This window comes from Ambystoma mexicanum, chromosome 9 (assembly GCF_040938575.1).
Source record: "Ambystoma mexicanum isolate Mex_15411 chromosome 9, UKY_AmexF1_1, whole genome shotgun sequence".
NCBI classification, from domain to species: domain Eukaryota; kingdom Metazoa; phylum Chordata; class Amphibia; order Caudata; family Ambystomatidae; genus Ambystoma; species Ambystoma mexicanum.
Window position 1 is genome coordinate 977,511,441 of NC_090931.1, and position 27,406 is coordinate 977,538,846.

Genomic DNA, 27,406 nt, shown 5'->3' on the forward strand with positions numbered 1-27,406 from the left:
AATGACCCATAATTTGGCTTTATAAACAAAGCATCGTATCAATATGATATGGAACTGTTTTATAATGCACCCAGTACCTGGGTAAATAAATTGGAGGGTGCTATTTGGAGAAGGATATTGGATATGCCTGCCGGTCTTTCTATTCAAGCAATATGGGTTGACTTAGGTTTAATGTCTTTCACTGCTATAACTTTTGTTGGGGAAAATAATCACAGATGATTCTGGTGGATTGGTGAATGGTTTTACTAGCAGTAGTAAAGCCACAGGACACCAGCAACCCAGTGGCAGTACGATACTCGACAATGGGTTATATACTCAAAGGCACACATGCATTTCAATGGAGAGGAAGGTGTGAACATGAGACAGAAACAATGTTGCAGGTGAAAGAACAGTGTCTCAGCATACAAGTCTCAGGCAGTGGCTGCATTCTCACACTCAGGACAATACAATCAGGCTGGAAGACATATAATGATAAAGTAATTCATGCAAGGTAAGATACTTCTACAGTTCTCACATGGTTTGATTAGGCAATCTCACTTACTATATGTTAATCTCTGTCTTTCAAAGCCACCTTGCCTAAAAACGCGGCAGCCGAAAACACTCTTACTTATGACAAAGGGAAAGCAAGCCAGAGGCGAGCTTTGTGGAGGTGAATGCTGCTACACACTAGGCGATTAAGCTGCCAACGTTAAAACATGCACAGTAGAACATAGGGCTCATCTTACAGTGGCAATAAGGCACATGTTAAACATCGCAGTTTAAATTAGCAGCACAGTATTATAATGCAACCAGGGTCAGTTTATTAACATATTCAAACCCCAGTTTTCCCCCATAATTTCCTCCTTTCAGACTTTCACTCCAGTCTCATCTTTTACATCTTTGGGGGAGCAGAATTCGCATTCAGGTATGTCATAACATTGGACTTCTTCACTTATGTGGCAGCAGAATACGATCGTGGTCTGTGGAACCCCAGAGCAGTGGGCACAAGATAGTAGAAACATTTGGTGGACAGGTTGTATTGGCACTTGCTGGTTCCCATGAATAGCAGACCGCGGTTGACAAAGCATATAAGGGCACTAGACTGTGCTGAGAGGTGAAAGGCGTCTAGTTTCTTGACCACCTGGGTTGGAGTGGGGAAATTCGTAGGACTAGTAAACCCTAATTGGGAGTGGGCATCACTGCATGTCCCAGGGCTTGAGAATGGGGTAACCAGATTGTGGTCTAGGCAGACAGTGCCCAATTGGAAGGAAATGGGGGCTATGGGAAACCTGGAGGATAGGACAAGAGGTAGGTGAGCACATACCTCTTGGCAAATGTTAAAAATGTTAAAAATGCAGGCACACTGCCAGGTGAGGTGCAGGTAAATGTTCTCAATGTGAACTGACACAAAAGAGTTCCTCGACACTAATCAAGGAAAGAACCTTGATTATCGATTTGATCATCTCCCTATATCAATTTGATCATCCATAAATGTAGATATACCATAGCTCAAAGATAAATTAAGTCACAATTCATGAACATAATGTAATATATTAAATAAGGTAGTCCACAACACTCATCTGTCAATGTTGACTTAACATAAGAGTAAGTAACAAATAGTTAATTAAACATAACCAGTTCAATCATTCTGTCCGAAATTCAAAGAAAGGGTGCACAATACTCGTATTTTGACTGAGGTGATTAGCATTATCTGCATGGATAGAGTTCATACAGGGTGAATACTACAGTTTGTAAGACGGCAAATTACTAGTTATTCTGTAGTAGATGAGCTTTCCTGTTTTCACTATGCGTTTCGGGAATCACTCCCTTCTTCAGGTGATAGGAACTCTCTCCCTTCCTGCACTTAAGGATGTAAATAATTGAGTGTGTGAAGCCCAGCTTAGGGTTACGAAAAATGATAAGGCTAAAAACGTATTAATTCAATACGTCTGAAAGGAATCGACCTGATAATGTTTTGTGTTTGATAACACCACTTAAAATGCTGTCTGTGCTTATCTGTATGGGTTCAATGTTTTGGAGGGCTAAGGAGAAGGGGAAAAGGGGAGTATTACCAGCTAATTTAAAAACCACTTGTATCACAATAACAAATCAGGTATTAAATCAAGGTGTGTTAAGGAGATGAAAGACTAAATGTTCCTGCGTTCATGCTGCCAGATAGATAAATGGCAATTTGAACGGTGTAACCGCTCCATTGGGTATGTTATCTGCTTTATCGCAAAAGGAAGTGTATGTCATTCCTTCCTATCCTCAAAATAATACTGCACTAATGAGATCAAAAGGCAAGGTCAATTAGTTCTATTATCCTGATTAATATAAGCTAAGTGGTCTTGTGCTTACCTGCTTTTCATAGACAGATGGGCTGGAGCGGAACAGAAGGCAGCTAGCAAGCAGCCTCCCATCCCGCAGTGACCCATATCTGTGTTTCATCATGTCATTTGATCGGCATGCGCGTGAGGCGCTGCCTCTGTTCTAAGACAACGAGCAAAATGGTTTTAATGTGGCGCCATCTTTGAATGTTAGATTCAATACTTAATCCCAGCCCTCCAGATAAGATGCGTATAAGGCCTTTTTATGCACAGAAATATTGTCAATACTGCCCTTTCATTTCTTCCTTGCGTACCACTTACACAGGCTATTTATGGCAGCACCCCCATTAATCATTGAGTTTACCACTGATGACAGCCTGGCTAGCAGCAGCTTGCAAATCCACTCTTTACTTTAGTAATCAACACAGTTCCCTGAAAGAAGCAACTGGGATGAGTCCTGGTCTGTTTAATTTTTTTTAGCACTCTCCTCTGTTAATGATTCTATCAAAGGAATATGTGTTTTGTTCATTTTGTTCAACTGCTTGCATTTTGTAGGTTACAGTATGATTAAAGCATCTTGAATCATGAACATGCTTTTCACTTTTCTTTATTACACACGTAGTATTTTGTAAAAAGAAAATTGTCTTAAACAAGGGCTGCTTAATTGGCTTTAATAGGAGCAGTGCATTTGCAGCAGCATGGGCATTTCATACCTTGTTTTCTTTTCATCACAGAAGCACACTATTGCATAGCTAGGCATGTAGTCTGAACGTTAACTCCCTTTCTGACCACCCACTGCAAGCAGGCATAATGGATACAAGTAAAAACAGTGCTGTATATATTTTCAGTAGCAGAGATGTTACCTGTACCTCTCAACAGGACTGCTATATATTCAGGCAAAGTAGCTTAATTTATCAACAGACCTGCTATAATGTACGCATGTCATGGCGCAATGCCAAATATTCACAGCAGGGCTGATTGCATTATGCCCACATTTCTTAGCAGGACTGCTACGTTTTGGGACAGTACCTGAATTTCTTAACAGAGCTGCTTTGAAGAAAGCATGAACATGTGTTGGCATTTTCTGCAGCAAGCCAAAGTACAGAGCAAGAACAGTGTCTGAGCTATTCCCACCAACCTATGACAGTGTGAGAAGATGGCATTGCTTTCATATACTTCAATCCCTTCTACTCGGTCTTGCGCTTTTCAAAACCTCTGCTTCTACCATGTCCGATTACTGAGTCCCACTGCCACAAATCTAGCACATTTCAAAGTCTCACAATGAATCTCCTGACTAATGTTGGATAGTCCAAACAGACTTAGAGCTTTTGAAAAGCCATTTATGTCAGGCAAGCCTCACATGGAACTGCCAGTGCCCTAACCCTATGTGCCATTCAGTGTCAACAGCCTGTTGGGAAAGGCAGCTCAGTGGGTCAATAACCCTGCTGCAGAGATTATTGTGTAACCTGTTAGTTTAAATCCTGTTAATAGGTGAGTTAATGAGCCTGCATCAGAGCTATGCATTAAAGTTGCAGGTGTGATTGATATTTTATTTCTATTTTATTTTATTTCTATTTATTTCTATTTGATTGATATTTTATTTCTATCACACTCGTACACAAATGTTTCAGAGCGCGACAAGGCAAGGGAGGGCAATAGGGGAGAACAAAACAGTGATCTTACTAGGCCCAGTGACATTGAGAACGTGCAAGTGCATGGGAGAGGGGGAGGGGAAAAGTGCATGGAAGGGAGGAGAAGTGGAAAGTGTGAAGCAGAGGAGAAACAGATAAATAAAAATAAATAAATAATAAAGGCAACAAACAGTGGTAGTGCAGCCAGCAATTTGCAAGTGCTAGGTTTAAGGCAGCAGACAGGGTAGGTCTGATAAGTACAGGAAGAACAAAAAGTTGGGGGCTGTATGGGTACAGTGTAAGGGGTGGCCCGGAGGCAGTGCGGTAGGGTGGCGGGGTGAGCAGGTACCTGGGCCCGGATGACAGAGGGTGGCCAGGTGTTACGCTCACCTGGCTCCCACAGGGGCGTCAGTCGGACCCGGACTGCTGCGGCCTCCACCCACGTGATGCGTAGTGCAGCGATGACTGACTGGATCTGCCCTCCAATTCTTGTCTGCTTGACCCATAGAAATATTCTCCTACAAGTGGAGAGATGGATTTAGCCACTTGTGGATTTAAGTGATAGCACCCCCACTGTCCTCCCCTCTAATCACCTCTGAAGTGTCCTCTCAGCAATCTCACCTTATATTCTTGAAGGATGAGCCCTCCATCCTGCGAAGTACGCAGAGGCGTGTTGAAGACCAGTTACTTCACTGGCCTGAAGATATTGGAAGAGTTGTAGACGAATCCTGACTCCAAAAGGTCCTGGCGAAGAGCCGTAAGTATATAGTTCGTAAGAGTTCAAAATGTCTGGAATTCACTCCTGTCCAATTCCTCTTTTATCTTGCAGCTTTGACCCAATAAGAAGATTGACAGCTGAAAAGTGCTCTGGTAAAAAACACTGTCTGGTAAATAATGCCAAGGGTTAAACTTGCTGCTTTCTCCTTTTCTCACAGGTGCAGCATAAGAAGATGTGGCGTGGTGATGAATAATACCTCCGGCGGTAAAATCAGGTGAGCATATGGCAGCTAAAGAGATTGTCTCTGTCTGTTCTCTCTTCTCACCTTGTTGTTTCTTGTCCCCCTTAGGTGCCGGAATTCGGCGATGTAAAGATGGAGACAGCGCTGGATTGAAGAGATGCTGCGTGGAACGGTGAGTATGGCGCGGCGCTGCTGCTGGCGATGCGACGCGTTTAAAACAAAGTCTTTCCTCAGGTTTGAAGATGCGATGAATCCGGGATCAGGTAAGAAATCAGGTAATACTCTTGTTCTAACCTTGCTTCTTTCCTTCTTTCTAGGTGCTCCAGGTTCGAGGCGGGCGTGGCAGAAGGCTGGATGTTCCTGCTGGCACGGTGAACGTTACGCTGCTGGATGCAGAATAACACAAAGCGTGTGCTGCTCTTCGGGCGTGGTTTAAATAGCCTCCAAAGTAGTTCCAGGTAGGTATTCCTCCCCGACCACACCCGAGTTACAAAATAGTCCCTAAGGTAAAGTAGTCTCTTCCAGGCCTCACATGGGCTTGGATCTTCTTGCAGCATAGTCTGCATCAGGTAAGTGTGCACTTATGCGCCTGGCGCCTATGGCACCAGGACTGGTGTCCCATTTGAGCCTGGCGCAATTGGCGCCAGGACTGAAACCAGACAGCCCCTAGCAGGGGTTGCTGGGTTTTTTCAAGGCAACATGATGCCTGCTTCCGGGGCTGATGGACGTGGTCTGGATGCCCGGGGGTATGCATCATGACACCAGGTGCACAGTGCCAAGAGAGAACATATCAGCAGGGGAGAGTGGGAGCAAAGGCTGAAGAAAAGAGAAAGGTCTTGAGGTGCTTCCATAACCAGAGATAGTTCTCCTCAGGTTTTAGTGTGGCAGGGAGGCTGCTCCATAGGGAGGCCAGGGATCTACCCCCAGCTTGTTTATTTGAAAAACCCTGAGGGAGTTGGAGGTAGAGGAGCGAAGAGCTTGAGAGGGGAGGTATTTGCAGAGGGATAGCTGAAGGTATTTTGGACCTAGGCCCCAGAAAGCCTTGTGCACAATGCAGAGGTTTTTAAATTTAATCCTTGCATCCACTGGGAGCCAATGGAGAGATTTTAGAGCTGGAGAGATACGACCCCAGGGCTTGAGGCCAAGGACAAGTCTTGCAGTCCTGTTCTAGATTAGTTGCAGAGGGCGGAGAGTAGAGGCAGGTAGATTTAGAAAGAGGCTGTTACAATAGTCCAACCTAGAGAGAACCAGAGCTTGGGATACCATGAGCTTCTGGGGGAAGGAGAGGAAAGGCAGAGTACCTCTGAGGAGGTGCAGTAGGAAGTTTGACTTTTTAGAGACCTCAGAGATGTGGGCGGAGAAGGAAAGGGTGGAGTCAAAGATGACCCCGAGCTTCTTAGCCTTGCAGGTGGGGGTAGGAGGAGGGCCAAGGAAGGTCAGCCAGAGAGTGAGGGGAAAGGATGGTGAAGGTGTGCCGATAAGGAGGATCTCTGTCTTGCATTTAATTGTAACACAGTTGACTTAACTTTCGACTTATCAAAAGAACTACTAAATGTTCGGTGATTCAGAACACACACATTTCGGGGGCGCTGTTGCGCGGCAAACAAGATGGCCGCTTAAACGTCGCGCTCCGGACTGGAAGAGCGATTGATCCTGTTTAGTACCGCCCGACGCTGCCTGTGACCCTGCTGGACTGCACCCGATCCTTCGTGAGCCTTGCCGCCGCGGCTGTGTGAAGCCTGGAGCCTCTGCGCGCCCCGAGGACGGGGCTGTGCCTTCCTTCCCTGAAGGCGGCTGTGACCTCCCGCTCTCCCCGCCCCGCGGCTCCGGCGGCGTCGGCTCTCCTACTCACTTGAGGCCGCAGCGCTGCGGGCCGCCCTGGGGGAGGGGCGCCCGCCCGGCGAGGCGCGCCGGACCATCGCGGCCGGCCGGGCCTCTCTCCGCTCCTCCACGCGTCCCGACCCGGATGGTCGGTGACTGCTGTCCCCTCCACCTATTCGGCGTGGCCTGCCGGCGCTGGCCAGCCTCGGGCCCTCGAGCCAGATCCCGAGGCGCCCCGACGACACCGGAGTGCTCGAGAGGTAGGGGGCGTGTGGGGGGGGGTTGTGCCTGGCTGCTGCGGCCCCGGACCGGACACTCGCTCTCTCTCCTGCACACTCTTCGCGGCAATGTACCCTGCTGTTGCCTGTGTCTTGGAGCTGCGGAGTCGGGGCACACACTACACTGTTGCCCCCACGGGCTTCACTGGAGCACCGCACCTGCCACTGTGACTTGCATCGCCTGGTTACGCTTGGCCCTGCTGTATCCCCCTTGCCACCAATCTCGGCGACATCTGCCCGCCAGCCTCCGAGGGGTCATAGCCTCTTCTACTCCTCACCTCCCGGACTCTTGGTGAGCCCACTAGTTGCTCAACGCCTGCATTGACCCTGTATACGCATCGGTCCCGGCGATCTGGAGAGCGGTCCTCGCACTAGTATCAAGTTCTCATTTCTCCCCCTTCCTTTTCCTCGATCTCCGATACTGCCAGGATGACCAAAGGGGGCGCGAGGAAGCAGAGCTCCATCAATATGTTCGCGAAGGCTGCGGGGGGATCATCTGGGGAGGCTGCTGCGCAGGCCTCTACCGCCCCGCCCGACGCAGCCCCGGAGTCCCAGAATATGATGGACTTTATACTGGAGGGTTTCACTGCTCTTCACTCAAAACTAGACGATATGAACGGCACCATATCTTCTATTAAGGCCCACATTGAGAGGACTGACAGCCGTGTATCGGAGGTTGAGACACGGGTCGGCTCCGCTGAGGATGCGCTGGGGGCCCTACGTACCGAGGTTGCCGCTCTTTCCAACCGTGTCCTTGAGGTGGAAAAGAAAAATGAAGATTTGGAATCCCGCTCGAGGCGCAACAATCTCCGCATTATTGGGGTCCCCGAGGATGAAATCCACGAGCCAATGGAGGACTTTGTTCAGCGCACACTTCTGTCGCTTCTCGATGAGCCCGAGCTTTCTCCACACTTCGCAATTGAGCAGGCACACCGCACTCTGGTGGCTAAACCTAGGCCCGGCGCCCCACCTCGGCCCATCATAGCTCGTGTGCTGAACTACCGCGACCGTGACGCCCTCCTCAGGGCCGCAAGACTCAAAGGTGAGCTATTACTGGGCGGCGCAAGGATTCATCTTTACCCGGACTTCTCAACGGCCGTCCAGCGGGAACGCAAGACCTTCCAGGCGGTGCAATGCAGGCTACGTGACCACTCAATCAAATATGCTATGCTCTATCCCGCCAAGCTCCGCATAGAGCACGCCAACCAGGTGTTGTTCTTCACGATTCCAGAGGAGGCCTCCAAATTCATTGATGAACACTTCCCTGGCTGATCCTTCTCCCCTGACCTCGGTTCAGCAGTTATCCTAGGTTCCTGACGGGGGGCGCCTGGACCCTTCCGCCTTCCCGTACCGGGGCCACGCTGATCCTTCATCCCGTAGCCTGCTTGCTCAGTTCAACTTACAGGGCCCGCCCGGATCGCCACGTGCGAGAACTTTGTCCAATCTACATTTTACCTCCATTGTGGGCATCTTATGTTCTACTTGCTCTGCTGCAACCCGGAGCGTTACGGCCAGTCAGGCCTGCAGGCCCCCAGGCGCTGATGCCTTTGTTTTGGTTTTGTCTGCAAGGGGATGGGCTTGTCATCCCTCTGGTTGGGGGGGGGGGGGTGGGTGGGGGTGGGTCATGTTGTGGTTTTTGTTATTGAAAAGTTAGCGCTGGCAGCGAAGGCGGACTGTGCTGAGGCACTCTGGTACTGTTGTCGTAGGACCGTGAACCCGACCCTTTGGTCACTGACATTCTTCTCATCCCGAACGCCATCATACTGTGATTGAGAGTGCCCTGACCTTTATGAGCTGGATCGTACGGGGACTGGGTAATTATAGAAAGATGAGGCAACTTCAGTTGCAGGCCGAGCGCCATGGATCCAAGATTCTCTTTTTACAAGAGACTCATGCCCGTTCTGTACAATGCATGCGTTTTGCCAAATCCTGGGGCCCCCATAGGTTTTTCACCGACTATTCCACCCAAAGCCGGGGAGTCATGACCCTCATTCACAAGAGCCTCCATTTCACCCCATCTCCTCGACAATCGACCCCCAAGGTAGATATGTACTGCTCCACGCCATGCTACACCACAAGGAAGTGGTTCTTCTGAACATCTATGGCCCTAACCTGGATGACCCGGATTTTTATGTGCAGGTCACCTTCCTTCTCGATGGCTTTCCCTTTGTTCCAATCCTTTGGGGTGGGGACTTCAACACGATCTTTGATGTAGCTCTTGATAGATCAGGCTCCAGGCCCCGTCACCTCTCCAGGGCGGCTTACGCTGCACTGTCTTCCCTTCCCCGTCTGGCCATGGTGGATGCATGGAGATTCTTTTACCCGGATTCTCGCATCTACTCTTTCTACTCCTCTGTTCATGACTCCTATTCTCGCATCGACAGGTGGGTGATCTCTAACGTATTAGTTAAGAGCGTAACACAATTAATGATCCTTCCCAGAACCCTGTCTGACCACTCTCCTGTTACCGTCACCGTCGATTGGGGCCCCGATCCCGCCCGCATCCGACACTGGAAATTGAAACCCCTCTCCTTACTGGACCCGGAGTTCTGCTCCGAACTCGAGTTGTCGATCGAGGAGTTCTTCGAGACCAACACGGGCTCAGTAACGTCTCAGGCCACCTTATGGGAGTCCTTCAAGGTGTATATTAGAGGGATTGCGCTGTCCAAGGAGAATGGGGTCCTTAAGTCGATCCGTAGAGACCTTGCCACCAGCGAATCTAGACTCTCGACCCTGGAAGCTACATGCTCACTTCACTCTACCCCGGGCAACCTGGCTGACATCGGGAAGGAATTGGACAAGTTCCGTTCTCTTGCGGACCGTGAGCAGAGGTTCCTCGATAACCCTGGCATGGCAAGGAGGTATGAGGAGGGAGAGCGCCCCGGCCGCTTTCTGGCTCGGTTGATCCGACATGAGACGGGGTCCCCACACATCCTCGGGGTTGAGAGATCTGATGGCTCTATGGCTGTCTCTTCACAGGAGGTCAACAGGGAATTGTTCACCTTCTACGAATCCCTATACTCCAACGCTGATGAGGTATCGGTGGCAGAGATCGACTCCTTTCTCGATGCCCTTCCTCTGTCAACTTTGTCTTCGGAGACCGAGGGTTCCCTCGACTACCCTCTCACGCGGGAGGAGCTGTTGGACGCTATTGATTCCCTATCTACGGGCCGCGCCCCTGGCTCGGACGGTGTCCCGGTCGAGTTCTACAAGCGTTTCAAGTCACAACTGCTCCCTCACTTGCTGGCTCTCTGGGAGGAGTCCGTGGAGGCCGGGGTACTCCCCCCTTCTCTCCGCGAGGCCACAATCACAGTACTACTTAAGTCCGGTAAACCCTCTTCACAGTGCGGTTCGTATCGCCCGCTCTCACTCATAAACTGCGATGTCAAGATATTTGCCAAGGCTCTGGCTCTCCGGCTGGCTCCCTTCCTACCATCTATTATCCACCCGGACCAGGCTGGTTTTATCCCGGGTCGTTCTACCTCCCTGAACCTGAGGCGCCTATTCAACATTATTGACAGAATCAGCCCCGAGACACACGCAGTGGCGGCTACCATTGACATGCAAAAGGCGTTTGACTCGGTTTCATGGAGGTATCTGTGGCGGGTTCTCGAGGGCTGCAAATTCGGCCCCTCTTTTCTCTCCTGGGTCAGACTGCTTTACTCCGATCCGGTTGCCAGGGTCAGCACTGGTGACCGTTACTCCCCCCTTTTCAAGATCGCCAGGGGGACGAGACAGGGGTGCCCCTTCTCTCCCCTGGTCTTTGCTATAGCAATCGAGCCTTTCGCCGACATGCTCCACCAATTTCATGCACATAGGGGCCTCCGCTCCGCGGGACAGACGGACATAGTGTCCCTTTATGCGGATGACGCGTTGTTGTTTGTGCGCTCCCCTTCCACCAACTTACCCCCTATACTAGAGGACATTATTCGGTTCGGTTGAGTCTCGGGCCTTAAAGTGAATTGCTCGAAATCCATTCTTTTCCCGCTCACGGAATGCACCTCTCCTCCCCCCGACACCCTCGGTTTCACATGGGCCCAATCCACATTTACCTACCTGGGGACGGTGGTGACTCGCCAGCGCGAGCTGACCTTCCATGAAAACTACCAGGAGTATCTCACACACTTGACAGCTAAGATCCAGGTCTGGGATAAACTCCCGATTTCTTTGGCTGGCAGGATAGGTCTTCTGAAAATGGTGGTGTTGCCCCAGCTGCTCTACAGGTTCGCTAACATACCCTTGTGGCTGGGGGTGGGCTTTTTTCGCGACTTGACCCGCACCGTGAACTCCTTTCTTTGGCACTCGGGTGCGGTTCGCCTTAAAATCGGGACCCTTTCCACTCCCATGTCTAACGGGGGCTTCGGTGCCCCTGACTTTCTTAAATACTGGCTGGTGTCCCAAATCCAATATACCTCTTACTGGTTTAATACTACGGATCCCCCCCCGCACGTCCGACTTGAGAGGCTTGCGGTGATTTACCGGGACATCCGCTCCCTGGTGTTGCGACCCGCCCCCCTGGCACAGGACTCACAGAGCCCGGTCGCCTGCACAGCCGTTGCATTGGCGAAAATGTGGAAGCTGACGGGGACTGCCTATGCCTTCCATGGTAATCTCCCTCTTTGGAATTTTCTCCCTGGGGTCCCGCGGGTTCCACCGGGCACGGTTCGCCGATGGGCGGACGCGGGCTTCGAGCTGTTACGCGACGTGTTTTACCAGGGTATATTCGTCGAGTGGCCCAACCTCCCCTTGCCCTTGAGAAGAGACCGGAGTGTATGGCTTCAATACGCATCTCTTCGTAGGACCCTTAAGCGGCATTACCAAACATTCCCTGCATTGCCACCTGACGACCCTGCCATTGAGGAGCTTTCCTCCCCCGGCCCCACGAGGGGTAAGATCTCTAGGTTATATACCATGCTACAATCCAGATCGGTCCCAGACTTCGCTAAACTGAAACGCGCTTGGGAGGCAGACCTCGGTGTTGAGATGTCGGATGATTGCTGGACACACCTATGCAAACGCACACATCGGGTTTCCTTCAACTCCCGGTTTAAACTTATTCAATTCAAAGTGCTTCACAGGTTTCACCACACCCCGATCAGACTACACCGTATGTCCAGCGATCACCCTGCCAGCTGCCCCAGATGCGGCCAGGATGATGCCGACTACATCCACATTATCTGGTCCTGCCCCCGCCTCGCACAATTTTGGGAGGCCGTTTGTTTGACAGTATCTACTGTGACTGAGCACCCCATTGCTCTCTCTCCGCTGGTATGCCTCTTTCATGATCTCCCAGGCCTCCCCCGAGATTCCAAGAAACTAGCTGGTCTCTGCCTGCTTCTCGCGGTGCGCTCCATCCTGCTCTGTTGGCTTCGCCCCTCATCTCCCACACACGCCCAATGGCTGAGAGCGGTCACGTGGGCCTCTGACTCCGAGGAAGCCTGGTCCCACTTACAACCCACCCACTCCAGACCTAGAAACATCTGGCTCAGGTTCCGCTCCTACATGTCTGACCTTGTCGAGACACCGGATACCTCCTCCCCTCCCGCTTCCCCCCACCAGCTTGGGTCCTTACCCCTGCCATAGTTTCCTGATGTCCTTCTTTACGATGTGACTGTATTTTGTTCTTTGAATGTTTCACCATGTGTAGTAACCCCTGCGCACCTACGCTATGTACGTTGTCTTTTACACTGTAACTGCCTGACGCTGTTCGCCTGTGTTTTGCTGCCACGCTTATAATAAAAAGAAGTTTAAAAAAAAAAAAAAAAAAAAAAAGAACACACACATTTCATCCGGGATGCTCTACTTGTAATGGCTCATAACCCACAACTCATCAGGGCTGCTATACCTGTGATTGCTCAGAACACAACTCTTCAGGGCTACTATGCTTGTAATGGGTCAGAACACACACCTTATCGGGGTTGCTATACCTGTGATGGCTCAGAGCACACAGCTCTTCAGGGCTGCTAGACTTGTAATGGCTCAGAACACACAGATCATCAGGACTGCTATTCCTGTGATTGCTCAGAACACAACTCTTCAGGGTCGCTGTGCTTGTAATGGCTCAGAACACACACCTTAATGGGGCTGCTATACCTGTGATGGCTCAGAACAGACACAACTCATTTAGGCTGCTACACTTGTAATGGCTCAGAAGAAGTACATCCCATGAGGACTGCTACATGTGTAATGGCTCAGAACAAACACCTCATCAGGGCTGCTATACCTGTGATGGCTCAGAAGCAGAACACGCGCAACCCATGAGGACTACTATACATGTAATGGCTCAAAACAGACATTTAATTTGGGCTGCTATACTTGAAATGGCTCAGAAGAAGCACAACCCATGAGGACTGATATACTTCTAATGGCTCAAAACAGACACATCTCATCTGGGCTGATATAATTGTAACGGCTCAGAACACACACCTCATCAGGGCTGCTATACCTGTGATTGCTCAGAACACAACTCTTCAGGGCTACTATGCTTGTAATGGGTCAGAACACACACCTTATCAGGGTTGCTATACCTGTGATGGCTCAGAGCACACAGCTCTTCAGGGCTGCTAGACTTGTAATGGCTCAGAACACACAGATCATCAGGACTGCTATTCCTGTGATTGCTCAGAACACAACTCTTCAGGGTCGCTGTGCTTGTAATGGCTCAGAACACACACCTTAATGGGGCTGCTATACCTGTGATGGCTCAGAACAGACACAACTCATTTAGGCTGCTACACTTGTAATGGCTCAGAAGAAGTACATCCCATGAGGACTGCTACATGTGTAATGGCTCAGAACAAACACCTCATCAGGGCTGCTATACCTGTGATGGCTCAGAAGCAGAACATGCGCAACCCATGAGGACTACTATACATGTAATGGCTCAAAACAGACATTTAATTTGGGCTGCTATACTTGAAATGGCTCAGAAGAAGCACAACCCATGAGGACTGATATACTTCTAATGGCTCAAAACAGACACATCTCATCTGGGCTGATATAATTGTAACGGCTCAGAACACACACCTCATCAGGGCTGCTATACCTGTGATTGCTCAGAACACAACTCTTCAGGGCTACTATGCTTGTAATGGGTCAGAACACACACCTTATCAGGGTTGCTATACCTGTGATGGCTCAGAGCACACAGCTCTTCAGGGCTGCTAGACTTGTAATGGCTCAGAACACACAGATCATCAGGACTGCTATTCCTGTGATTGCTCAGAACACAACTCTTCAGGGTCGCTGTGCTTGTAATGGCTCAGAACACACACCTTAATGGGGCTGCTATACCTGTGATGGCTCAGAACAGACACAACTCATTTAGGCTGCTACACTTGTAATGGCTCAGAAGAAGTACATCCCATGAGGACTGCTACATGTGTAATGGCTCAGAACAAACACCTCATCAGGGCTGCTATACCTGTGATGGCTCAGAAGCAGAACACGCGCAACCCATGAGGACTACTATACATGTAATGGCTCAAAACAGACATTTAATTTGGGCTGCTATACTTGAAATGGCTCAGAAGAAGCACACCCCAAGAGGACTGATATACTTCTAATGGCTCAAAACAGACACATCTCATCTGGGCTGATATAATTGTAACGGCTCAGAACACACACCTCATCAGGGCTGCTATACCTGTGATGTCTCAGAACACACCACTCTTCAGAGCTGCTATACTTGTAATGGCTCAGAATACACACCTCATCGAGGCTGCTATACCTGTGATGGCTCAGAACACACATTTCATATAGGCTCTTGTACTTGTAATGGCATACAGTGTTGATAAAGCATCTGCGCTCAAGCAAGTGCTGCATCTGGTATTTAGTGCGCTGTAAAAGATTAATTAAATATAGTATTGATTGGGGCGGGGCTGGGAACCAAAACCAAGAAAATTGCTGGGACAATTTTGAGAAACTTTTGGCATCTGAACACCGAAAATGACAGCAGTGCACAATATAAATGCCAGTAATAAAATTGTGCATTTTAAACTAGATCGGTCCAAACTGCCAGTATCGCAGTACATTGGGGATCCAACTGTCCAACACTGACCTTTCATACTGGTTCTTTTCACATTGCCCTATAGGCCAGATTTGAGTGTGTGTGCAAGTGTGTGGTGTAAAAAAATCACATATAAGGTTTCTCTAAAGAAAACATCGCCTTGAGACATTATATTAACGTCAGCGTTGCTTTTGCCCATCTGCAAGTCTCCTCCCAGTGTTGTGTATCCCATAAATGGGTTCTGTTGTGTTGTCACAAGGTACAGCCCAGGGTCAGACCTTGGGGGTCTCCCATTCAGCCCAGCATCGGCAGGGAATGTTGTGGGCTGCCGGGTAGGTTCTCCTGCAGGTGAGGGGCTTTCATCCTCTTTCCTCGCTTGTTAACATGGGGATGCATCCAGGGCCCGGGTACTGACCCTGGCGGGTGGCTACTCTCTCCAATTGTGCCTAGTTAGCCACCTCGATGTGCAATCAAACATGGATATACAGCAACTGGCTTGCAAGCTGCGGGGGTGGATTGGGGGGCTCAGCCCTGTGATGGGGAGGGACGGTGGGGTAAAACAGCCGTGCTGGACATCTCCTGTGTCAGAAGGCAGTCTACTGAAGCTCCTGAAGGCATTGTTGCATGCGTGTTAAATGTTTATTGGGTTTGGTGAGTATATATGTATACTTCTGGTGAGATTCCACTGACAGCTCTCTCAATTATTGTTACCCCGGCCTGTACCAAAAGTAACAAGTCAGTCAAAGGAGGGGGCGGGAACCGTGCAAGTGCGGTTGGCTACTGTTTAACATGGACCACTTACGCTTAGACAGGCTGTGTTAATGGCCTCTCATATTCGTTTTGGCAGGCACCGCTGGGAAGATCAGGTGTCGCTTAACAGGGGAAGAGGCCTCATTGGCAGAAAATAGGATCTTCCAGCTGTGACCTTTCAATAGGGCGCAAGTGACAAGCAGCTACTCTGGCGCTACTTCCATCACCCCTCGCCGCGCCCAGTTTCCTCTCTCCTCCGTTCACCAACAAACACTGTGATGCATCGCTAGACCCTCAGGAGAGGTCAGCTCTGTTCAATCGAAGCCCCCTGCCACTTGATCCCAGTCAGATGTAAATGCTGGGGATATGAACACTGAAGATTGATGTAAGCATTTGTCCACCTCTCCAGCAAATAGAGATCGCCTCCCCGAGACTTCCTGCATCCCCTGCCACTCTCATCCCTCTGCATCTAAAAGTAATTCAGTGGCTGCACGTGTGTTTACTCTGTAAATCTGTGTGTGTCTGATTGTGGGCCTCTGTGCTCATGTTTAGGCCCCTATTAAATATATATTGAAGGGGGTCTGTTGTGGCGCACGTCTCACACCTTATTTCTAGCTCGTTTACTGTGACTGGCTGGCACGCTTAGGAAGACAGTCTCTCGCCTTTTCGGGTAAAGTTTGACCATGTCTTAAACCTGTAAAAAAATGTTTTACAAAGCATATTTTAAGGAATTGTCCTGAAGCTCCTCACCCACTGTATTGGTTCTTAACGGATTTCAGACCTGTCTGTCAGAGTATATATACATTCTTTTGTGGTAGGGGTGTAACTTCAGCTTCGAGTAAGGATTCCATTAGGTATTCGTCTGAAACCGAATACCTAATTTTCAGCCGGAATTTGGCCGAAAACTTACTCGAAGCCGAATTTCGGTAGACCCCTAGTTTGCACATATCTAAAAAGGAGCACAGGAGGTAAAGCTACACTAGATTTTTAAAAAGAAAAGGCATTTTCAGTTTTTTGGATATTTATTGGTGCTATGTTAAAAGACAAACAGAAAAACAGGAGCAACTCTGAACCTAAGCAATACAGAAGAACAGGTGTGACGCCGTGGGGGGAGGAGGCGAAGGGACAAAAAACATACTAGACAAGCCAAAATAGGAATTTGAGCAACAGGAAGAGAGAGCATTGAGCTACATGACAGGGCAACAAAGAAAGTGAGAAGGGAAACAGAGTTAATAATAGGAGAAACACACAATAGGACTGAGGGATAGAAGCAGAGCAGAAGAAACATTTGGAGACAGTAAAATAAAACACAGATCAAACAGCAGGTGGGGAGAGATGGAAATAGAAAAGCAAGACTAGAGAAGGGCAGGCCAATAACTTAAGAGACAGTGCAAGAAAGGTAATCAAAAGGAGTAGCAAGCACAACCGAGAAAATAAAAAAAACAGATATAGCCAGAGTAATGACATGAGAGAGGAAGAGGAGTTATATCAACCGATACAGTGAGATGTAGGAGGGGAAAAGCAACAATAGAATGCAGAGATGGGAGAGGTAGAGTGACAGAGAAACATACCGCAAAATGTGGCATCGCAACACTTAAGGGTGAGAGGCAGAGCATCAGAAAGTGAGAGACAGGGGAAACAAAGTTGCAAAGGAAAGGAGAGATGGAGCAAGCTGTCAAGCAGGTACTGCCAGGCAGCAACAGTAGGCCAGAGAGGCAAAGAAGTGATGCTGGTAGAGTGAATCACCTGATGTAACTAGCTGGCATCTGTAGTAACTATTAACAGAGTTTGTACTCAAGTTTCATGAAGATGATGCTTGGTAGTATGCATCAACAAGGTTCTTGTGTATGGAAAATATTTTCCACAGGTGCAATAAATGATTTAGAACCACTTTGAAATACAGCTGTTTGTCACTTATGTTTTCGAACAAAGTTTTAATTTTACACACAAATTGGATAGTTGTCAGACACTTTTTACTCTCTTGCTAAAGAGGAAAATCATTTGTATTCTCTTGAAATTGGATTTACTCTCTAATTCTAAAAATTGGGAGTAAAATACTCTCACTCCAAAATCCTGTCTGGAGCACAGCGTGATCCTCTCTGATTCATAGGTTTGTGCTTGTTATACCTGCTAATAAATGCATAAGGAAAAATCTAATGTTAAGACATTCAATTAAATATGGTCAGATATACCGAGGACCGAGGGGATTCCAATGGAAACTGCTCATCCACTACAGAAGTTACAATTGAAATACATCACATTGCACAAAATAAGGGTCACCTGGCCAATGAACATATACAGTTTAACATATGGAAGTTATCAACACTTCATTTGAAAAACTTCAATCAGGTAGTTACAATTGTATCAACACATATGGATCTAATGTTCATATCACTCCAAGTTGTCTAGTAACATATAAATCAGATTAAAGTGGCTACCTTAGTTTACAGAATATGTGGGTACCTGTATGATATTACATGTCTGAGTAGGTTTATTCATCGGGTGATTGTTAGTATTGAAATGCTGTACTGCGTCCATTATATTCATTAACTAATATAAGTTAATATAGTTATTCACTTAATTTGTCCAAATGGGGCTGGTGTAAATGTTGCAATCACCAAACGTATCGATGTAATTACAGGTAACAAATCAGATTCCGTGTTCATTCCTCTCTGGGATTGGCTATCTATCTTGTCAATCCACATTATTTCTTTCTGTAAGAGAATTTTACTGAGGACTCCTCCTCTTCTACGTAATTTGACTTGTTCTTGTATTATAACTTGCATCTTTGCCACTGTATGATGAAATTCAACAACGTGTTGGGAGACTGGAGATTGTTCAGACTTTGTTCTAATATTCGACTTATGTGTCATAATGCCCATTTAATAGATGTCACATGGACATCTGATGCCATAGATAACGTTGGCTGAATCGCAAGTGGCAGAGTGTTTTAGCTGAATAACCTTGCCTGGGTATGGATGTTCTGCAGTATTGCCCTTAATGATGCTGTTACAATGTTGGCAATTGGCACATGGAGTCATTCCTTTGAATTGTTTTGCTACCATTTTCGGTGCATTGATATCTGTCCTTATTACCATATCACGTATGGCTTGGCTTTGTTTGTATGCAAAAGTTGATACTGTTGGAAAAATATTCAACATGACTGGATCTCGATGTAGTATGTTCCAGTTCTTCTTTATGATTTTCTTAATTTAGAAACTCTGGTGAGAATATGTAGTCACATATACTAGATTCAAAGAGGGTTATTTCCTTTTAGTTATCAAATTTGATGCACAAGGGATCTGACTTGTCTTATGTGCTGCTTGTTCAATATTAGTCCTCAAATAACCTCTTTTGAGGAATTTGTTAGACAGTTCACATGATGTCTGTACAAATTGTTGATTGTCTGAGCTAATATGTTTGTATTGCTAAAATTGACTGAAAGGGATACTTTCAATTGTCGACTTTGGGTGAAAACTTGTGAAATGCCATTTATTTGTTAGCGTAACTCAGGGCCATTGCGGCTCCCATTGAAGTGTCTGCAATTTGTATGAAGTAGCGGTCTTCAAATTTGAAACAATTATTGCTTAGGACAATCTTCAACAAGCTCAACACACAGATCTTATCTGCGGGGCATTTAGGTGCCATCAGTAGCAGCAGCCACTCTACTTCCTCAATCCCTGCTTGATGAGTTATATTGGTATACAAACTGGTTACATCAAGAGTAAAAAGGATGTCTTTCCCACTTTCGAAGTTGATCTCTTATTTCTTCAACAAAAAGTTGCCAGTGTCTTTCAGATAAGTTCTAGTTGTTTGAACCATTGATTGTATAATTTGGTCTATATACTTTGCTAATGGTCCTAGCAAGCTGTTGGTTGCTGCAATGATTGGACGACCTGCAGGGTCCATCAGATATTTATGGATTTTTGGAAGTATGTACATGACAGGCATCAATGGATGTTCTTTCGTAAGAAAAGCTTTAGTATGATGATTAATATAATCATTCAATTTTGCTTCATCAATTACTGTTTTAATTATTGCACTAACTTAATCTGTTGGGTCACAGTCCACTTCCATATAGGTATCTTTATCTGCAAGCTGTCGTTTCACTTCATGTTTATATTTAACAAGGTCTATGATAACTAACACTCCTCCTTTGTCTGCTGGTTTAAGAATGATGTCAGGTTCAGCCATAGACATTTTAGTGCTTGCTGTTCGTGGCATGAAGAATGTCCTCTATATCATGTTTGGAATTTAATCTTTTTAAAGACTTCCATAACATGTTTTTGAAAGTTTTCAAGGATAGAATTGTGTATGGGTGGTAAGAATGTACTCTAGAAATTCACTCTCTTCTGATGATGTTAAGTCCACTGATTGAAAGAACAGTTTCAATTTCATTTTCCTAAACAATCTAAAGAAGTCAATTTATTTCTTTAAGGAGCGAGCTGTTGTAATGTGGTACAAAGGAGATGCCTTTTTTTAATGTTTGCTTCTCGAAGGTAGTAAATCGGTATGATGAAATATTGACCGATATGTTTTCCTTTGTGGAAACATCAGTTTCCTTGGCATATTTTTTCTTCTTGCTTCTTCTTGTTGGGAAGCTCTTTCTAAAAATGATCCCCCAGCTGGAGTATGAGCAGATGTACCTGCTTGTTCTGTTGTTGAATCGAGTCCCATAGGATTCTCACTTGTTCTATCTAAGTGTGTTGACGGATCGTTGCCTTCCTGTTCTGTACTCGATACTTCCAAAGTCGCTGTGCCTGAATGTGGTTTACGAGGTATTCTCCTAAAGTTCCGGATGTTCTGTCCAGATTGATTGTCTCTCCAATTGTAGTATTGTTTCCAAGAGTAAACAATGTCCAATTTATAGTCCAAAGTATCCCTCCTAAACATTCACATTTTGTTTTACTCAATTTTGTGTTTGTACCTCTCTAATTTCGAGTTGATATCTTCAAGTGATGATGTTAGCTCTTCTTTGGTTAGAAATGTTGCTAAAGTGGATTTTGTAAGTTCAATTTCCACTTCAATGTTATTTAGTGATTTTGCTGATTCTTCAATAGTCAGAATCAGGTGAGCATTTATTTAATATTAATGTCCATCGTTTAACAAATTCCGGGTTTTCTTTGCACAGTGTTGGTTCGAAGTCAATTCTCAACCCTCTTGGGATTCGTTGTACTTTGTGATAAGTTGACACTGTTGTGGCGTGTAGTCGTTGGTTGATCTCCCTTCTGATTAAGCGCTCCAATTGTATAATAAGTTCATCAGGTTTTTTAGAGTGTTGTAATTTGTCACCTGTTGATTTAATTAAATTCAGAATTCATGCTGCCTCTTCTTCTGAGAAGGCCAAAGTACCTGCTCTATTTGTTGTAAGTGATTCTATCCTGGAGAAGGACATCGCTTATAACTGATACAATGTGTGCTGTCCTTCAAGGTTAGCCAGTGTGACCCAAGTACAAGAAACCAGGGGAGGAGGAACGCACTACTTACTAGGTAGAAACAAAATGTGTTTGGTCTGTTGGAAAGATTAAGGGTGACTTCAGGTGCTCTTGGTAACATTATCCCTGGCTAAAGTGATATAAATAGACAAGTGACACAAAAGAGTTCCTCAACGCTAATCAAGGAAAGAACTAAGGCACTCCAATGGGAAATCTCCCAATAGCGACATGATCATTCATAAATGTAGATATACCATAGTTCAAAGAAAAAAATATTCATGAACATAAAGTAATATATTAAATAAGGGAGTCCATAACACTCATCTGTGAATGTTGACTTAACATAAGAGTAAGTAGCAAATAATTAATTAAACATAACCAGTTAAATTCTTCTGTCTGAAATTCAAAGAAAGTGTGCACAATACTCATATTCTGAGTGAGGTAATTAGCATTATCTGTATGAATATAGTTCCTACAGGGTGAATACTACAGCTTGTAAAATGACAAATCATTACTTATTCTTAGTAGATGGGCTTTTCTAATTTCGCTAAGCATTTCAAGAATCACTCCCTTCTTCAGGTGATAGGAACTCTCTACCTTCCTGCAATTAAGGATGTAAATAATCTTGAGTGTGAAGCTCAATTTAGGGTTACGAAAAATGGAAGGGCTAAAAATTTATTAATTCTATAGGTCTAAAAGGTACCGACCTGATAATGTTTCGTGTTTGGTGCACAATTAACGTTACGATATTGCTAAGAGCTGGAGGTAATTCCGACACCCTACTAGCAAGAAATAGCTGGTAATGCCGGCAAATCCCCATGAAGTAGGGATTTAGCACCCATACCGGCACTCATAATCCAGCAGTAATTCTGCTGGACTGAGTGCTGGTAATGGTAATTCAGTTTGCTGGTATCCTGGTGGAATTTCCGCCAGGATACCAGCAAACCCGTAATGAGGCCCACGCCTCTAACTTGTCTCCAATCCTGCTTTTCTGGATCTAAGATCAGCCCGGTGAGCCCTGCTGTAACTACGGGAAAGGATGAAAAGGCAAGGATTAGGGCAGGATTTTCCCCAAATGCCTGTAAGGAAATAAAGACACTAGGCTAAAGTAATGGGCACACAAATGAAAGGGTCGACAAAAGAATGCTGGTGTACGTTTTTTTAGTTGTTGTTTGCTTACATATACTTTTCTCTTCCGATACACCAGCAGGTTGTGCACTGTACAAAAACGATATATAAAAACGCCTTACTTCGGAGATAAGCCTGGCCATTTGTTTTCTGTAAAACGTCTCATACACGATGGTCACCTGTGAGCCACTATTCCGCAGCGCTTGTGCCTATCATGGGCAATTGTCACTGTGGCTGATGGTCCTACAAGCCCATCTGGGGCTCTGAATGCTGGTGTACAGTTCTTTTAGTTGTTGTTTGCTTACATATACTTTTCTCTTCCAGTACACTAGCAGGGTTTTTTAGGCGTTTTGTAAAAAAAAATTAACAATGTACAAATAACCTAAATCTAAGCAGCTGTGTAACGAAACCTTAACATTTTTAAAGAGTCCTTTTAAATCTTAAAAAATTTAAAAAGTCGTTAAAAGATATATAATCAATGAATACATACATGCTTTTTTTGGTTATGAAAAAATATATAAAAGCAAGTTACAGATAAAAAGAATAAAATATTGCAATCAAATACAGCACTAAAATGTAAAGGTAAATTGCAATTTTCATAAAAACGAGCTATGCATATTAACTTGAACATTGCATATAAAAACGTCAAATAGTCTGCAAAAGCAATAGTAAAATAAATTATCATTTGCAATATTTGTTCTGGCAGTTTCTGGCTCTGAGTAAATAACTGGAGAACGCAAAGACTGTAGACATTGTGAGACAGGCATGGTATCAAGAGAGACAAAGAATCAAAAGTATTTGTTTTAAAACCTTTATTTACTAAGGTTCCAGGGTTGGTGGAATGCCTGACTGGCTCTAACTCTAAAGGGATGGTTCCCTTAACTGATGCTTCTAATGTTCGTGGTTGTCTAATAGTCCAAAATAAAAGTCAATCTGTGTCTAAACCTATGCTTGCCCCCACACTATACAAAAATGTGATAGGAGGTCTTTTGAAAAGGAAAAATAGTGGGTCAACAAAAATGGCAAAACCAAAGGTGGTTTCGGGTGGTCTTCTCACCAGGTGCAATTTGGTCAATGTCACAAAGAAGGGTTTACTCAACAGGGCTGTTCGTAGGAAGTTCTCCATGGGGCCCTTACATTGAATTCAAGTACCTTCAATGTCTTTAAGTTCCTTGGGGGTTCCCTTCCCCAATCTTCAACTTGTTCACTTTCAGTTTTTAATATAAAACACACAGTCAGTCTCTTCAATAGGCCTCTCAGGGTTCCCTTCCCCAAGTTCAGGCCTCTTTCGGCTTTCAAAGTACAAAACACAACCCAGTTTCTTCAATAGGCCTCTCAAGGTTCCCTTCCCCAAGCTCAGGCCTCTCTAGTTCCAAATACCAAGTCAGCTAGTCAGGATGTGCCTTTTTTCTTATGTACAGTCTTTCTTGTATATCATCCTCTTGTGGGGTAGAATCAGAGGAATTCGAAAACGCCAGACTCTTTACTCTTCCTCAGTGCAACCACTCTGACTCTTTACTTTTCCTCAGTGCAACCACTCTGACCCTTCGCCCCTCTCTTTGTTTCTCACTTTTACTTTCTTTGGCACTTTTTATCTTTAGGTGCCTCCCTTTTCCCATGCACACTTGCACTGTCATTTATTCCTTATCCTTGCTGTGCCACTTGCAGGCTTCTTTCGTTCTTTTGTGCACTCTTGCACTGGTTTCTTTCTCTACGGGCCGCTCGCACCCTTTTCATACTGTCCTTTCCTTTTGTGCCTTTTGCAACTTTTGTCACAGTCTTCTGGCCCTCCTTTGATTCATATCGCTTCATTATCCAGCTTCCTTTAATTTCTTATTTCCCACGTGCATCTGGGGCTTATACTGTTACTTGTATCTTTGTTCCAAATTTTCCATCAGCTTCAATCAAACACTTATTCAAACGCGGTCCTCTTTCTTACGAGTTTCTAGTGTTACATTGTATCGCGCTCTTCACAACCCTGCTCTGCAATACTTTCAGACTCACCGGGTTGGCTACTGCACTGCAGCTACACAACAGCTCTTCGTTCTGAGGTCGGGGCCTCACCGCCTGCCCCTCGGACACTGATGGGCTGTCTCACCAGCCCAGGGAAAGGAGCATACACATACACAGGTTCTGCAGGGGACCAGCACGCCTCTTGGCTCCCATACAAGGACACTTCTTGGCTCCCTGAGACACGGCTCCCTTGACACGCTACTGCTCTTTCGCACTGCAGTTTATCAGAGTCTCAGCATCCTGGTCACTCACCTCCGGTCCTGGGCAACTCTGGAGTCTCGGTTCTCCTCCCAACTCGCTCTTCTGCTTGCTCTCGTACTCGCTCATTCATCTGTGTCAGACCACAATTTTTATAGTGAGAAGACAAGTTAAGTGGTGTCCGGTGTGAATGGTTACTATTAAATGCCTGACCCTGCCTGACTCTATTAGTGGGACAACCTGAGTTATTTCTATGGTAGGTTTCCCTTATTGTTCCCATGTTATTCCTACGGGTAATCTTTACTGATCTTAGTTGCCTCTTCCTCGATTCAGTATTTGTTGGAAATGGGGAGGGGGCGATGGGGTGAGTTTGAAGATGGCTCATAAAGGTTGAGGGAGAGTAGGCTGGGGTGTTTTTTGGACTGAGGAAATACCATGTCTCACCCTTGGGTATCCTCCTTCCAATCCCTCGTGACTCTCTACTCAGGTGATCCTCCCTCACTTGTCCACCCCTAGGGTCAGTATCCAAAAGCGGTGTCCCTTCCCTGGCCACCTGAATGGAAGATCCAGAGGGAGTGGGTGGGAGAATACCATCAGGATTCTCAAATACCCTTCCTTTATGTGGTTTGGACTGAATTGCTTCATAGGGGAACCTCGAAAGTAAATCTACATTTCATTGGTCTTTACCCTTTCTATGTTTCACTGATAAGCAATAAGGTTGTAAGTCCAAGAACCACTGGGTTGGACTCTTTCCTTTGGCTGATTCATATTAGGGGGGAGTGATCAGTGATCAATCTGAACTTTCTGCCTAAAAAGTAATATTTAAGATGCATGATGGCCCACTTAATTGCCAAAGATCCATGTTCGATCACTGAGTAGTTCTTATCCTGGGAAACAGTTTTCGGGTAGTGTATAGAATAGGATGTTCTAACCTGTCATGGATTTGTGACAATACTGTACGTAAACCAGTAAATGAAGCAGCAGTTTGCAATATAAATTCTGCTACCTTGAGAATAGGACTTTGACACAAGGTTTGTTTGAGGACCCAATAACATATTCCGTCCTCCTTATCCCATTGGAGCTTTTGGGGCTCTGCATTTCGTAGTTTGTCGGTCAGTCTGGCAGTTGTATTGGAAAAGGTAAGTATGAACCTTCGATAGTACCCAATCAACCCTAGGAAAGATCCAAAATCCTTTTTAGTCATGGATGTTGGAGACTCTAAAGTTTGGACTCTTAGTATGGGCTGTGCATTTCACCACAGTGATAGCCAATGGGAGCTTTAGTACCTTAATGAGTTTAAACAATAGAGACATATGTTGCACTGGTGTGCCGTCTGCATGGAGGAAACCCCTCCTTTTCCAGAGTGACAATCCTGCATGTACGGTTGATGTCACATAAGCAGAGTAAGAGTACACTGTCACTTCCTCATCCTCATATCTCTGGAGTGCGGCGATAAGAAGCTAATTCTGCAGCCTTTGCTGAATAATGTGAAGGCACTCTTGCACTCGTCACTACTTCAAATTCACCATCCTTTTTTTAGCTTCACTACTGCTGATCTGTATGTCTTTCTCCTGTCGTTTGGTACATTTTTGAAGAACCGTCAATAAAAAGAATTCCCCCCCATCAAGAGAATGTTCTCTAACATGGGGAATATCGTCATAAAACTGAGCATATGTCATGCAGTCATGTACATAGTCCTCCTTCCATACTGGTTCTGCTATGAATGTCGCTGAATTTACTACTCTACGTCTAACAATTTTGATCACTGAGTTTGAAATAATCACTTCATATCCTGAGGCTCTTTGTGTAGTCAATGTGCTTTGAGGTTTCTCTGAAATTGCAAATAAGGAATACTCAAGGAATAATGTCAATGAACACCTCATTGTAATACTCACAGCTTTTTCAATTGCGAAATCAGCAGCAGCTAACGCTTGTTCGCAAGGATAATGTCCTTTCATTACTGGGTCTAAAATCCCACTGTAGTAGGCAAACGGTTTATATCCACGTCCTAATGTTGTCTTCTGCGTGAGAATAGCTGTCATCACATTTCCATTTGAATGTGACAATAAGTCAAACTCTTTGTTATAATCTGGAATTCCTAACACAGGGGCTGTACAAATCGCCCTTTTTAATTCTTCAAATCCGTCAGTCATCTCATCTGTCCATATTATCAAACTTTTACCTATCTGTGTTGCCTTGAGTTATTTTAACAGTGGTCGGATATACGTACTGTAATAAAAAAAAAACAGGCCCTGCAATAACTACATAGAGCTAAACATTTTTGCATTTCCCTTACTGTCTCAGGCTTTAGGGTTTTCATGATGGCTTCTGCTCTCTCAGGTGTCACTTTTCTCACTTTTTTGAGAGATTAACTGTCCTATGTACAGGACCTATTCCTGGCAATATTGAAATTTCTCTTAGTCTACCTTGTATGCTTTCTCTGCTGGTATGGTCATTACTATCATGGAATATTACAGAAACCTTTTCAATCAATCACTTTCAACAGAGAAAGTACTGCAATCATTTAAAGTGGAATACATCAAGCCGCTCCTCAAGGACACAGTAGAAAACGTGGAAGATCTCTCCAACTACAGACCCATATCCAACATCCCCTATCCAGCTAAACTACTCCAGACATACGTCTACAGAATAACATAAGGATTCATAGAGGAGCACCAACTGTTGGACCAAGCACAAGTAGGCTTCCGACCAATGATGGAAACAAAAACGGTATTGCTCTCAATCTGGGACGATCTAAAGACTAATACAGACTCAGACAAAAGCACAGCTCTAATCCTTCTGGACCTCTCTGCAGCATTTGACACAGTCAACTATGAAATCCTCATTGGGAGACTAGAAGAAATAGAAATCTCTGACAC